Source organism: Morone saxatilis, unplaced genomic scaffold (assembly GCF_004916995.1).
Source record: "Morone saxatilis isolate NCDOM2014 unplaced genomic scaffold, NCSU_SB_2.0 Contig11, whole genome shotgun sequence".
NCBI lineage: Eukaryota > Metazoa > Chordata > Actinopteri > Moronidae > Morone > Morone saxatilis.
The window spans coordinates 4,291,466-4,302,273 of record NW_023339663.1 but is presented as its reverse complement, the minus strand read 5'-3'; the positions used below and the strand labels follow the sequence as shown (position 1 = coordinate 4,302,273).

General features: G+C 38.8%; 1 long non-coding RNA gene across 2 annotated transcripts in view; it reads left to right on the top strand.

The window, feature by feature from the left end:
• Window positions 1-1,209, top strand: part of LOC118343331 — a 4,550-nt gene extending 3,341 nt beyond the window's left edge. For both annotated transcript variants that reach the window (XR_004797561.1, XR_004797560.1), the window contains 2 exons: window positions 153-227; window positions 333-1,209. This is a non-coding gene — a long non-coding RNA (uncharacterized LOC118343331). The remainder of the gene's footprint in view (window positions 1-152; window positions 228-332) is intronic.
• The last annotated feature ends 9,599 nt before the right edge of the window (window positions 1,210-10,808 follow it).

The following is a 10,808-nucleotide window of genomic DNA, read 5'->3' as shown; positions in this document are numbered from 1 at the left end:
TTTTTTTTTCTCTTCCAGTGTACAAATTGATCAAATTGTGGTGTTAAATGACAAGTAGTAACAGCAGGAAGGTCGCATACAATGTCAAAGTAACCGTCAGAAACATTGTTTTTTGTCTGCCTCAGTAATTGTTCGTTTGGGTTTTATTTTAGGCTGTGTCTGCTCCCTTCTGCCCATCATGACCCAAATTCTGCCTCTCTAACACCAGCATGCAGGTTCTTGCACAGGTGAGGCCAGATTGCCTTTTGATCAATTTGATGCTTTCTTATTTATGGTTTAAAAAAAAAAAAAAGGATGCATCTTTGAACATGGAACACTACTTTACTTTGCAGAAGGACAAGATGTCGCATCAAAACATCGTGACAACAGTGCTGCAGCTGCACATCATGTGCAACGAACATTGATGACTGATTGGTACCTTAACAGACAACTTAAAGCTCTACAGCTGTAATGTGGGCTTACTGCTGGTGGGCAACACAGAAGTCTTATTGTCATCGCCACAACAAACCTGGTCCAGACACACACCACAGTAAATATGCAGTGTCTAACTGTTCAATAATCCTTTTGAGTCGGAGAAGTCACGTACATGACTAATGGCTTTTGCTGAGGCTGTATTGCAGAGGTGACTGGAATGGGTTGAGTGTCTGTATTCCTCTGCAGGGATTACAGTTTTTGTGATTGCCTTGCATCATCAGAGGCCACAGCTCATCTTAAATATCTGCATGTTCTGGGTTTGGTTTTTTTTGTTGTTTTTTCCAGCCTGCACTGGGTCTCAGGCATGATGTGTATGCATTCGTTAAAATTGGGGCTGGGCACTGGCATTAAACTCATCTTGACAGTCGTATACCTGAGTAGTAATAATAACGGCACTAATATATTTTAACACCTGTGCTAAGATTCTTTAAGGTGGTCTGAGAAAATCATCAAGATGAACATTAACAAGATCTTGATGGTCACCCACAAGAAATCACTACACACATTTCCTATATGGTTGGTGAAAGTATTACATTTACATTGGTACTTGCACCAGTACTGACCTTATTAAACAGAATTGCTATCAGGCACATGTGACCGAGTTCTGCCCCCTTACCGTTTTTGGTCCCTTGATCTTCATATACTAAATGTGTATTCTTCAACACCGGATATTAAAGAGTCTGTAAACCTTTTAAAACATGTTTGTTTTTGTCTTTTCACTAAATACATTTTCAAATAAACACTTGTATTTTCTTTTATTAATCAGTGAGTGCGATGAGATTATATTGGTGGTACTTTTTTTTTAAATTTATTATAAGGATTATCCCACATAACAAATTCTAGAGGCAGAGAACTCTAGAGAGTTGCTGATTTTGTGGGATTTATGTCCATATAGATTAAAATCTACTTAATTGTGCCATGTAATATAATTACAATTTTAGATTAAAAGATGTGTTCAGTCTCCTTTCAGTACTGAGTAAACTTTGGACTGTGATATGATGTATGATCTGTTCACTGAGGCGTTATCTTTCAGTCCTGCTTTTCCTTTGTGCTTTACTTTTTCGTCTTTGTCTTCCTGCTGCAGTCGAGACAGCTGCTCTCATTCACATCAGTGTCTGATTCTCAAGGAGGGACAAACGTTTCAATTTTCAATTAAAGTGAATTACATTTAGCTACATTGTTAAACCTTCTTATTTTGACTTAGTGGAACTAGAAATAGACTTATAATAGAAATTTGGGTCCGATCATGTCTGCTTATTTTGTTGTGCATAATTCCTTCTGAAAAGGAAGACCTGCTCCAAGATTAAGAGCAATGGCAAACATGTTTGGCCAAGTGTTGAAGTAATAACCTTTAAGGAGTTTGTTCCAGACTTCTGCAGCACAAACGCTAAAACAGCTTCAACACATTTGCAGTGAATTCTGGGAGCAATCAGCAGACCAGTTGGAGAAAAAGCAAACGGACCAAAAATAAAAACCGTGGGTGCTTTCTAAAACTCCATTAAAAGTCTGGTTATTCTGTATGAACTACAGGAAAGGAGAGCTCTCAACCCAGTTAAATGAGCAGCTACGGTGTTCGAATTGACAACCTGTTGGCTGTCCGTCTCTGCTGTACAATATGATTTAAACCACCAGGTGGCAGTTGAACATCAGTGGTTCCTCCAGTCTGGACAGATGCTCCTGGCCTGGTGCCTGGTGCTCTCTGTCACAGGTGTGTTATAAAGCAACACACTTCTCTGGATTTATTCTGTTACAGAAACACATGAGTGCCTCGAGGCTCCACACAGACACTGATCACTCCAGCAGGAGTCCCACCTGTGAGGAAAACCTTAGTCTTGCAGGCAAATTAACATAAGCATCTTTGATTCTCTAATTCTTTCAGCAAACTCAAAACATCCCTGTTTTAAATATTCTGATATTTCTCACATGCTTAACTAGCAAAGTTAAGAAGTTCTCTGGCCAAATGCTGTTAGCTAAGAAAAGAATTTGAAATTAAAACATTTTTCCATGATTATACCAAGGTAACCCAGAGGTTGTCTGGGATAATGCATGGAAACAAAGATCTGTGCAGACAGGTTTGAGTGAAGCACTCACAAATAATCTCTATATTACATTGTTTGGATCTAAATGTCTAAGAATATACTCCAGCTTCATTACAACACTTGGTTAAATGAATCAATTTAAGTCAGACCTTTATATAACTATAAATGGTATAAAATACAGCTTTTCGCAATCAAATATAGTAATCACAGTAATGCAATCATCACCTCTTAGAAATAAAATGGATACAAAGTTCAGACTTTGTAACTTCAAGAGTATTCAACATACTTGAGACTTATGCCTATAGTAAATTTAGATAATTCAACACAATCCCTTTGAGTTAACATCACATAATACATGCCAGTGTTACACACGGCCATGTGTTCAGGTGGTGTACGACTTCATCATCCTTGTTCATTGTGCAGCCTGTGTGCTGAAAAGTATAATTCTCAAATAATCCTCAGATAGTTCAAGGATTTTTCTCTCTTCTTTCCTTTGTTCATACCTTTTTCATTGGCTGTTTTCAGTCAGCACTCATAGACCCACACTGAATGGAGAGTGCTAAAGATCATCTCTAACTTTACAGTCTGAATATTTTCCTACCTGTGTGACAGTTCTGCCCGCAGACAGCAGCAACATTTCCTTTTGACCTCAAAGGTCTGAGCGCTATCTGAGAGCTTACCTGTTGTTGATCTGTGGATGTAATAATGGATGAAAGATGTTATTCTGGTGGAAAGAATTTCAAATGCCTCTAGTAAAGTGTTATAAATATTTAATTCACAGTATTTTTAATCTTTTTAACTGCAGGGAACGCTGATGAAAAATATTCCATGTGCACATTTTGCAAAGATAATTTTTATTCAAGTGAAAGTCTGCAGTGAAGGGCACTGTGTGACTTCATTTGATGTAGAACAAGAGACCAATCAATTATTCATCTCGTTAATTGTGAACTGACATCACATTTCTTTTCATAGCGGTGCCTCAAAGGTTGCATAGTCTTGTTTACGGCAGAGCGCTGTCATTAACTTTAGAGATGGCAGAGCACTGTGGGAGTCTTTTTTAGTGCTCGATTCCCAGCAAACGTCAATCCGGTCGTCGTTTTTCCACCAGAACCCTGTCAATATCAGCCGAGCTGTCTGTCAGACTGTGTCACGGAGCCGAACAATGCCCTCCATCTGGGCACTTTTTCTGTCAGACTGAATCCAACTGTACTGACACCACTGCTATAGCAACTGAAGAGCAGCAGGCTGTACGGTGCCTGTGTTTAGGAGGAGCAGGTTATGTCAGCCATGGTGAAATGTTTTGTTCAAAGATGTTTTCAGTCTCCTGTACTGAGGGAAATTTGGGCTGTGATATGATGGGATGTATGATCTGTTGTTCACTGAGGTGTTATCTTTCAGTCCTGGTTTCCCTATCTGGCTGTCTGAGGATAACAGTCATTCTCTCTTTCCTTTGTCTGCTCTTTACTCCTTCCTCTTCTTCCTTCCTGCTGCAGTTGAGACAGCTGTTCTCATTCACATCACAGTGTCTTGGATTCTCAGGGAGCAACAAACTTCAATTTTCATCATTTTGTTTTCAAGCCAACTGTGGTCAGATGAGACATCACAATGCTTTGCAAAATAAATGGACTGTAGCGTATTTTAAGATCTGAAATCATTTAAAATTGCATTGCAGATTTCGTAATGATTATTCAATCATCAAAGTTGTTGCAGATTAGAATCAACTAATCGATTAACCAACTACTTATTTCAGCACTAATAGAACTGGGTCAATTGAAGAATGAAAAGAAAGACCAAAGGAAGGAACTGGTAGAATATGTCACTGAAATGTAGTGGAGGAAAAGCAGTCTGGGAACTGGGCAATATTTCAGTTCAAAGGATTCAGTTAAGGATAGAACCTGAATAAATGTATTTAGTTACTGGCTCTGGTTTATTGTGAATGTTGGATCCAAAAAATATTTTTATACTTTTAATATTTTTTCATCCAGCTTGTAGTGACTTGTTGAGTCTGTAATTATTACACCAATTTCTGACCAAGATAGACTGTAGAAATATGGATTTCAGAGATGCTCTCATTCATGAATATCAGAGTAATATAAATGAAAAGCTCTGTCTAATTTTATGTGTCAGTTTTTGACTTTATGGTAATAAAAGTTGACATTTCTGCAGGGTTAAAAGAAGAACAGTTGCCTGGAGAGGATATTACAAATAATCTGGCTGTTAAACAGTAGAAATGTGCATGATCAACATCACTAGTCAATAGTTTTTGTTGTGGGTTCAGACGTTTCCATTTGAGGATGCTCTTGAATCTGCTACAGTCGACTCCAACCCACACATCATTTGTATACAGATCATCTTCTTTTCAAAATTCCATCAGACAGCAAAGAGCTGTAATAGACTTTTCTAATGGGCATAAAATTATCAGTTCTAACCGATGATGGTGTGTGTTAAATCATGCACACTGGACAGAACAACTTAGATAACGCCGCATGAAAGTTTAATATTATTCAGCATGTTGTAATTACTAAAAATAATTACTAAAAGTAAAAGTAATGAGAATTTAATCTGTAAAACCCAATGAATGTAATTTTAAAATATGTATTTATTGGTTTTGGTCTGTTTTTATTACTGAATATTATGATTAATATTATTACAGCAGTAACAGCTGAAACGGTCCTGAAGGTGGCAGCACATACGTTACCATCAACTAGCTGTTGAACTAATAACGGTTAAATTTCACAACGGACTTCAGATTTATTTCTTACGTGGCCTTGTATTAATTATATTGGCTGTCTCACTGAATATGTGCATTTAATGTCACTGGATGGACATTTAACAAGAATTCATAGTTGCGTTCACACATGCCCACGAGGGATTTAAAATAGGGATTTAAATATTTTTTCTGCTGTGTCTTGTCTCATTTTCCTCTGTCCCCACAGAAAACTGTGATCGTTCTGATTGACAGGAGTGCAGTGAGTGATCATAGAGGACTGATCGACTAGACTTTGTGACCGGAGGCAGCTCTTGTTTTGCTTTTAACTGAAGTCACAGAGAAAACATCCAGATGCCCACAGATGTTTCCTGAGTACCGGGGGGAGACACGAATGTCCAACACCTGAGTGTGAGAGTGAAGCTGGGAAGCATCTCTTAAAAGAAGATAAATATGTTTGTGCAGCCCGAGGAGGCTGTTGTGCGACTGTGCAGGTCCAGAGGGAACTGCACCTTTCACGGTACTCTGAACACACTCATACAGGCTGATGTGCAGATGTGAGCCAGCGATCAAAGGAAGGTTTCATATTAACAGCTAAAATAGCTTTTCTGCTAACCAGGTCATGTTGATTTGTTCAGCTCCTGAAAATGGCCGATCAGGGAAGTAACCCCGGGGCCCCAGTGAGCTGCTAACATGTATATGTAAACACAATGTTTCACCAACGCATGTTAATGTTATGAGGCAGCTTGGTGTCAATGATTCATAGTACAGTCATAGTCCCTGTTAATGAAGAGCCACGCAGAAGCATAAATGGTCCCAGTATTGCTCTAAGGCAGAAACTGGGTTTGTGTAGTACTTTGCCTTAAAGGACCTCATCAATCTGTGATGAACACATGATCTTAATAGCTTAGCTTAATAGCATTTAGGATTGACTAGGTAGTATCCACTGAAACATTTTCAACTTGCGCTGAGGGCTTTACCTTAATTTTTCCCATCCAGATCAAACTGACATCAACTGGTGTCTTTGTATTGACTTGATAGACAATCACACCTCTAAAATTGGCTTTATCTCAAAACTCAAAGTTCAAATCCACAATGCGCCAATGGGGTTAATACATAGGGCAAAAACTAATGAGGTAAACCACCATCAGTTTTTCAAGTTCGCTTGAGCCAACCTATAATAGAGTAGCAGTTGACCGATGAGTTGGTTCTTTCAGAAGTTTGTAGTGTTAGTTATCATGACAACCAGACTGCTTGAATTTGCTTTTAGGACTGAAAAGCCAGTGTTAACCCCAACTTCCTAACCCACAAATCCCACATAATGAGACACCCCAGCTTTTGTAAGTTTGATATGTAAAGTGGTAATAAATCCTACAGTACCCATGAGCCGTACTATTGCCATGGAGAGGGCTCCAGCTAGAGCTTTAAAACAGCAAAAACAATTGTTTTCAGTGCAGTGAAGAACAGAACAGTGCAACATCAATGTGGGACTGATCCTAAAGCCAAAAGTGACTTGGTTCTACAAAGCTAACTTCTAACTTCGACCCAACCTCAGACAGCCACACAGCAACAGAATCTGAAGCTATCTGATTTTACTTTTCATACCACAATGCTCTGGGAGTCATAGTTGTTGTAGGGTTGCTAAAGTAGGGAAGCTGCTAGTTTCTGAAGTCGTTTTTTAGCAGTGTCAGTTCCCATTTCAAAGTTTATCCTGATTGTTCCTCAACGTAGAGACACATCACAGATACATTTAAAGAAAAATGTTGTCATAACTGCTTTCTGGTTGAGAGCTAGATGACAACAATGATACCCCTGATATCTGTCTGTTAAATTTAAGGTTACAGCCAGCAGCCAGTTAGCTGAGCTTAGCAAAGAGTGAAGCAAGGAAAAAAAAAGTAAACTTATCTGTCAGAATCCATGGATTTGGGAAAGTATGGTGCGTGAGGGGCCTACAGAAATCCCCTAAAATAATAATAAAACATATATGATGTTTTTTTGCTTGTATGTGCAGTTCACCAGTATTTGTAGCAGAAAATAGGTTATACTTTGTTTTTTATCTACTGTTTAATATGTGTTAGTCTATTATAAAATTACCTACAAAGTGATGCAAGTTGCAAATTTTCTGACATTCAAAAACACATTGTGTTTGTAATGTGTCCCAGAGGGGGACCTCACCCTGTCAGACTGACCTCTGGACACAGGTCAATCCAGTCATCTAAAGTTAGAGTACCTAATGTAACTGTAATTCCTGCTGCAGTGATGCCTGTAGGCCAGAAATTGAATATTTTGATCATAGCTCTTCATTATAAAATATGTCTGGTAACTAGATATTGCTCTAAAATGTAGAAGTTTTGCAGAGTATTTTTAAAAATGTTTAAACATTCTCAGCGAGAGAGAGATATAGACACACAACAAAACCTTTCTTTGATCCTCTTGCTGTAACTGTATAAATCTCAGGTTTATCAGTTAAGTGTGTGAACTACACTACAGACTGGAGTCTCTGTTAACAGTGACAGTGCACCCGCTGTCTCCCTCCTTCTTTCTCTCCCTGCAGTTTTCATGCTTGACTTCAGTGTTGTTTCCTGTATTCCTGCTGTGGCTGCTTTGACACACAGTATGTTGGTGTTTGCTGTCTGCTGTATTGAAAATGTTAACTATTAAATATAAATTATCCTGGTCATTGAAATGAATGCAAAAACTGTGCAGCATTTAGTATGACACCATTATAGGGACTTACTGTCTCTCAGCACCTTAGCTGACTGACTTCCATCACCCCTGGTTTATCCAGTTTGTGTGTGTATATGCGTGTGTTTTTTACCTTCTTTACTAATGAACTGAATATTTTCTAACACAGTTGCTGGTCTTTTGCGCCAATGATACAACCAAGTTTAATGTCCATCCAAGATTTAAAGTGTCAGACATTGTAGTAGTTTAGACTTTCACTGATGCAGATGATGAAAACACTGTTTTATCAAACTTCCACCAGACACTCATCTCTCGTTGTCTATGGGATCTCTACATCCAGAACCTTCGATGCTCTGTATAACTCCATTTGGCCCCCTGCTAAAAGCAGTGCTCACACCTTAAAAATTGCTGTGATATGACTGGCTGCAGTGCTATTAGGTACATGGAGAGCACAACTGGGAACACTTGCTGTAAGAGTCGGTGAGGCAGACTGTTGGAGAGATGTGAACAGCTATTCCTTGTTTTGCTTTTCTTTTAAACTCACTCCTTGAGGTCATACTCGGTGTTTGCTGTGTGAAATGTTGCCTTGAAGTTTAAATATTTAAAACTGTGTAACAAAACAAATATTCTGAAGTAGTTCAGAGTATATTTTTATAGTATATATATGAACACAATGTATCATATCGTTTATCCAAAAGTACAGATTTTCCCCCAACAATCAACAATAACTATATATGCTCTTTGGCATTTCCCTGCTTCCTCCCTGTTGAATCCATTTGAGAAAATGTTCAGAATTCAATTTGCAGCCGACTCTTATTTTTAAGCCATTTCAGCATTGTGTAACACTGTGGCTTTAGATAAGGTGCAATTTCAAACTTTTCATTGTCACTGAAAGCGTTTCTCGCCGTCTCCTCCTCCCTAGTTTCACTTTGTATCAGATATAATACCTCTGTGGTTGTGCAAACACCCGGGAGGCTCCTACAAGAGTGCATATCTGCATATCGACCAACATTTCTCTATATACATGTAAATGTCTAAAACATACAGACAAGAACCGATTGAAATGCTAATGCACTTAAACCGTTCCTCACTGTTTTACTCGTTCCATAAATGTTCCTATTTTATTCGTATTTTCTCTGGAACAATGAGTGACACAAAGAAGGGGAAGCAGGTACATAAAAATACAATAACATATTTAATTGAAAACCTGTCTGGTTCTGCAGAAAAGTGTGATTGATTCAAATGTTCTTTTTTTTCCCTCACTCAAGTTGAGAGTTCCTCCTCTTCTTTAATTGAAAAGCAGAGGATGTTATATCGAGAGACCCACATACAGGGTCACACCGGAGCATTCTCTGACTGCTGGTAATCTGAATATGACTCATTATAAGGTTAAGTGGAAAATGGTTCAAACTGGAAACTGTTTATAATAATTAGGAACAGCTAATGCCTTTGGCTGAAGTACTGTTTGACTTATAAAAGCAGCATGCAGCACATTTATATCTAGCTTCATGTCAGTGTAGGTGTTCAAAAAACCACAAGGGAGCACAGAAATGAATAGCGTGCGCTTGTTTATTTCACCTCAGGAAAATGCAACTAAAATAGGCTGTTGCTGAATAGACTGTGTTCTGCCGTGATTCAGGTTCAAAGACACGGCATTCATTTTCATAAAGCTTATGTCTTAGGGCAAATCAAAGCAATAAGTGCACGTTCTGATATCATAGAGAAGGCTTTCAGAAATATTGCAACAACTCTCTGCTCTGAAATCATGTCATGCTGGTTGCATTTGTATGGTGAGATCTGTCAAAGAATGCCCCCCCCTCTCAGATTTTCATATTCATGTGGAGCTCATGAATACATCATGACTTCCCTATATCCTGTGCACCAGTGGAGGCAGACAGGTGACAAAGCAGTCAGGAGGTGTGAATTTACATGTTTACTGTCGGACTATTGTAGCGTTTTCTCCAAATTTGTCCAAGCAGACATCCACCAAATACCGTCAGAAAGTCTAGGTGGGCAGATTAAAAGGGAGATGATAATTCTCTCTGGCTTGATCTTTTTCACTCTTTCACAGTCAGTCCCACTTATCCAAGCCTGAACGGGGAGATGAACTTCTTTTCACCAGCCATCAGAAAGAGAGCAGGAACTTGTTTATTAAATATGTAAGAGGCTGCACATGTAGGAGACATGCAGCTACCAAAATGTTTCAGAGGAAATAATCTAATCTGTTTAACATTTCTCCTTTGGTAAGAAATCTCTCTGTGTGTGAGGCCAATCAGTTTACCCACTTGACCTAGAATTCAAAGGGTTTTTTGTGGGTGTAAGTAGAGGGATCTCTGCGCATCAACTGACTTGTAGCTCAAAACCAGTGCCTCAACAGACAGGACAATGAGATACATGAGTTTAGAGGCCCTGGGAAATTTGAGCATTTCTGTTGCAAATGCACAGAGGTAATGTGTTATTGTGATGGCCTGGGGAATTGGAGCATGTCTAGAAAATACACAAGACTTGTTGGTAGTTCGCTGTGCCTGGAAAATCAGAGCATTCACAGAGGCAATACACAGGGACAAAGTGTTGTTCAAGGGGCAGGGGAGTGCAGTGCCTGCCTAGAAATGGTGGTCTGTACCTTGTCAGAAAATACAGAGCCAGAGGGAAGTTCAGGGACCTGGGGGATTTTGCAGTAAATATATAGGTGTTGAGTAGTTTAGGTGGACAGACATTACAGAACCTTCTCAGAAAACAGAGTCAGGCCAGCTATGCCTGTTAAGAAAGCTTGAAATCTTAGTTAAGAGACATTTATCTGCAACACAAATGATTACTTTACGCAATACTAATAATTGTTTTAGCATTATAAGGTAAAATTGTTTCACCTAAATGTTACAATTGTAGGGGTTACACTACTTAAT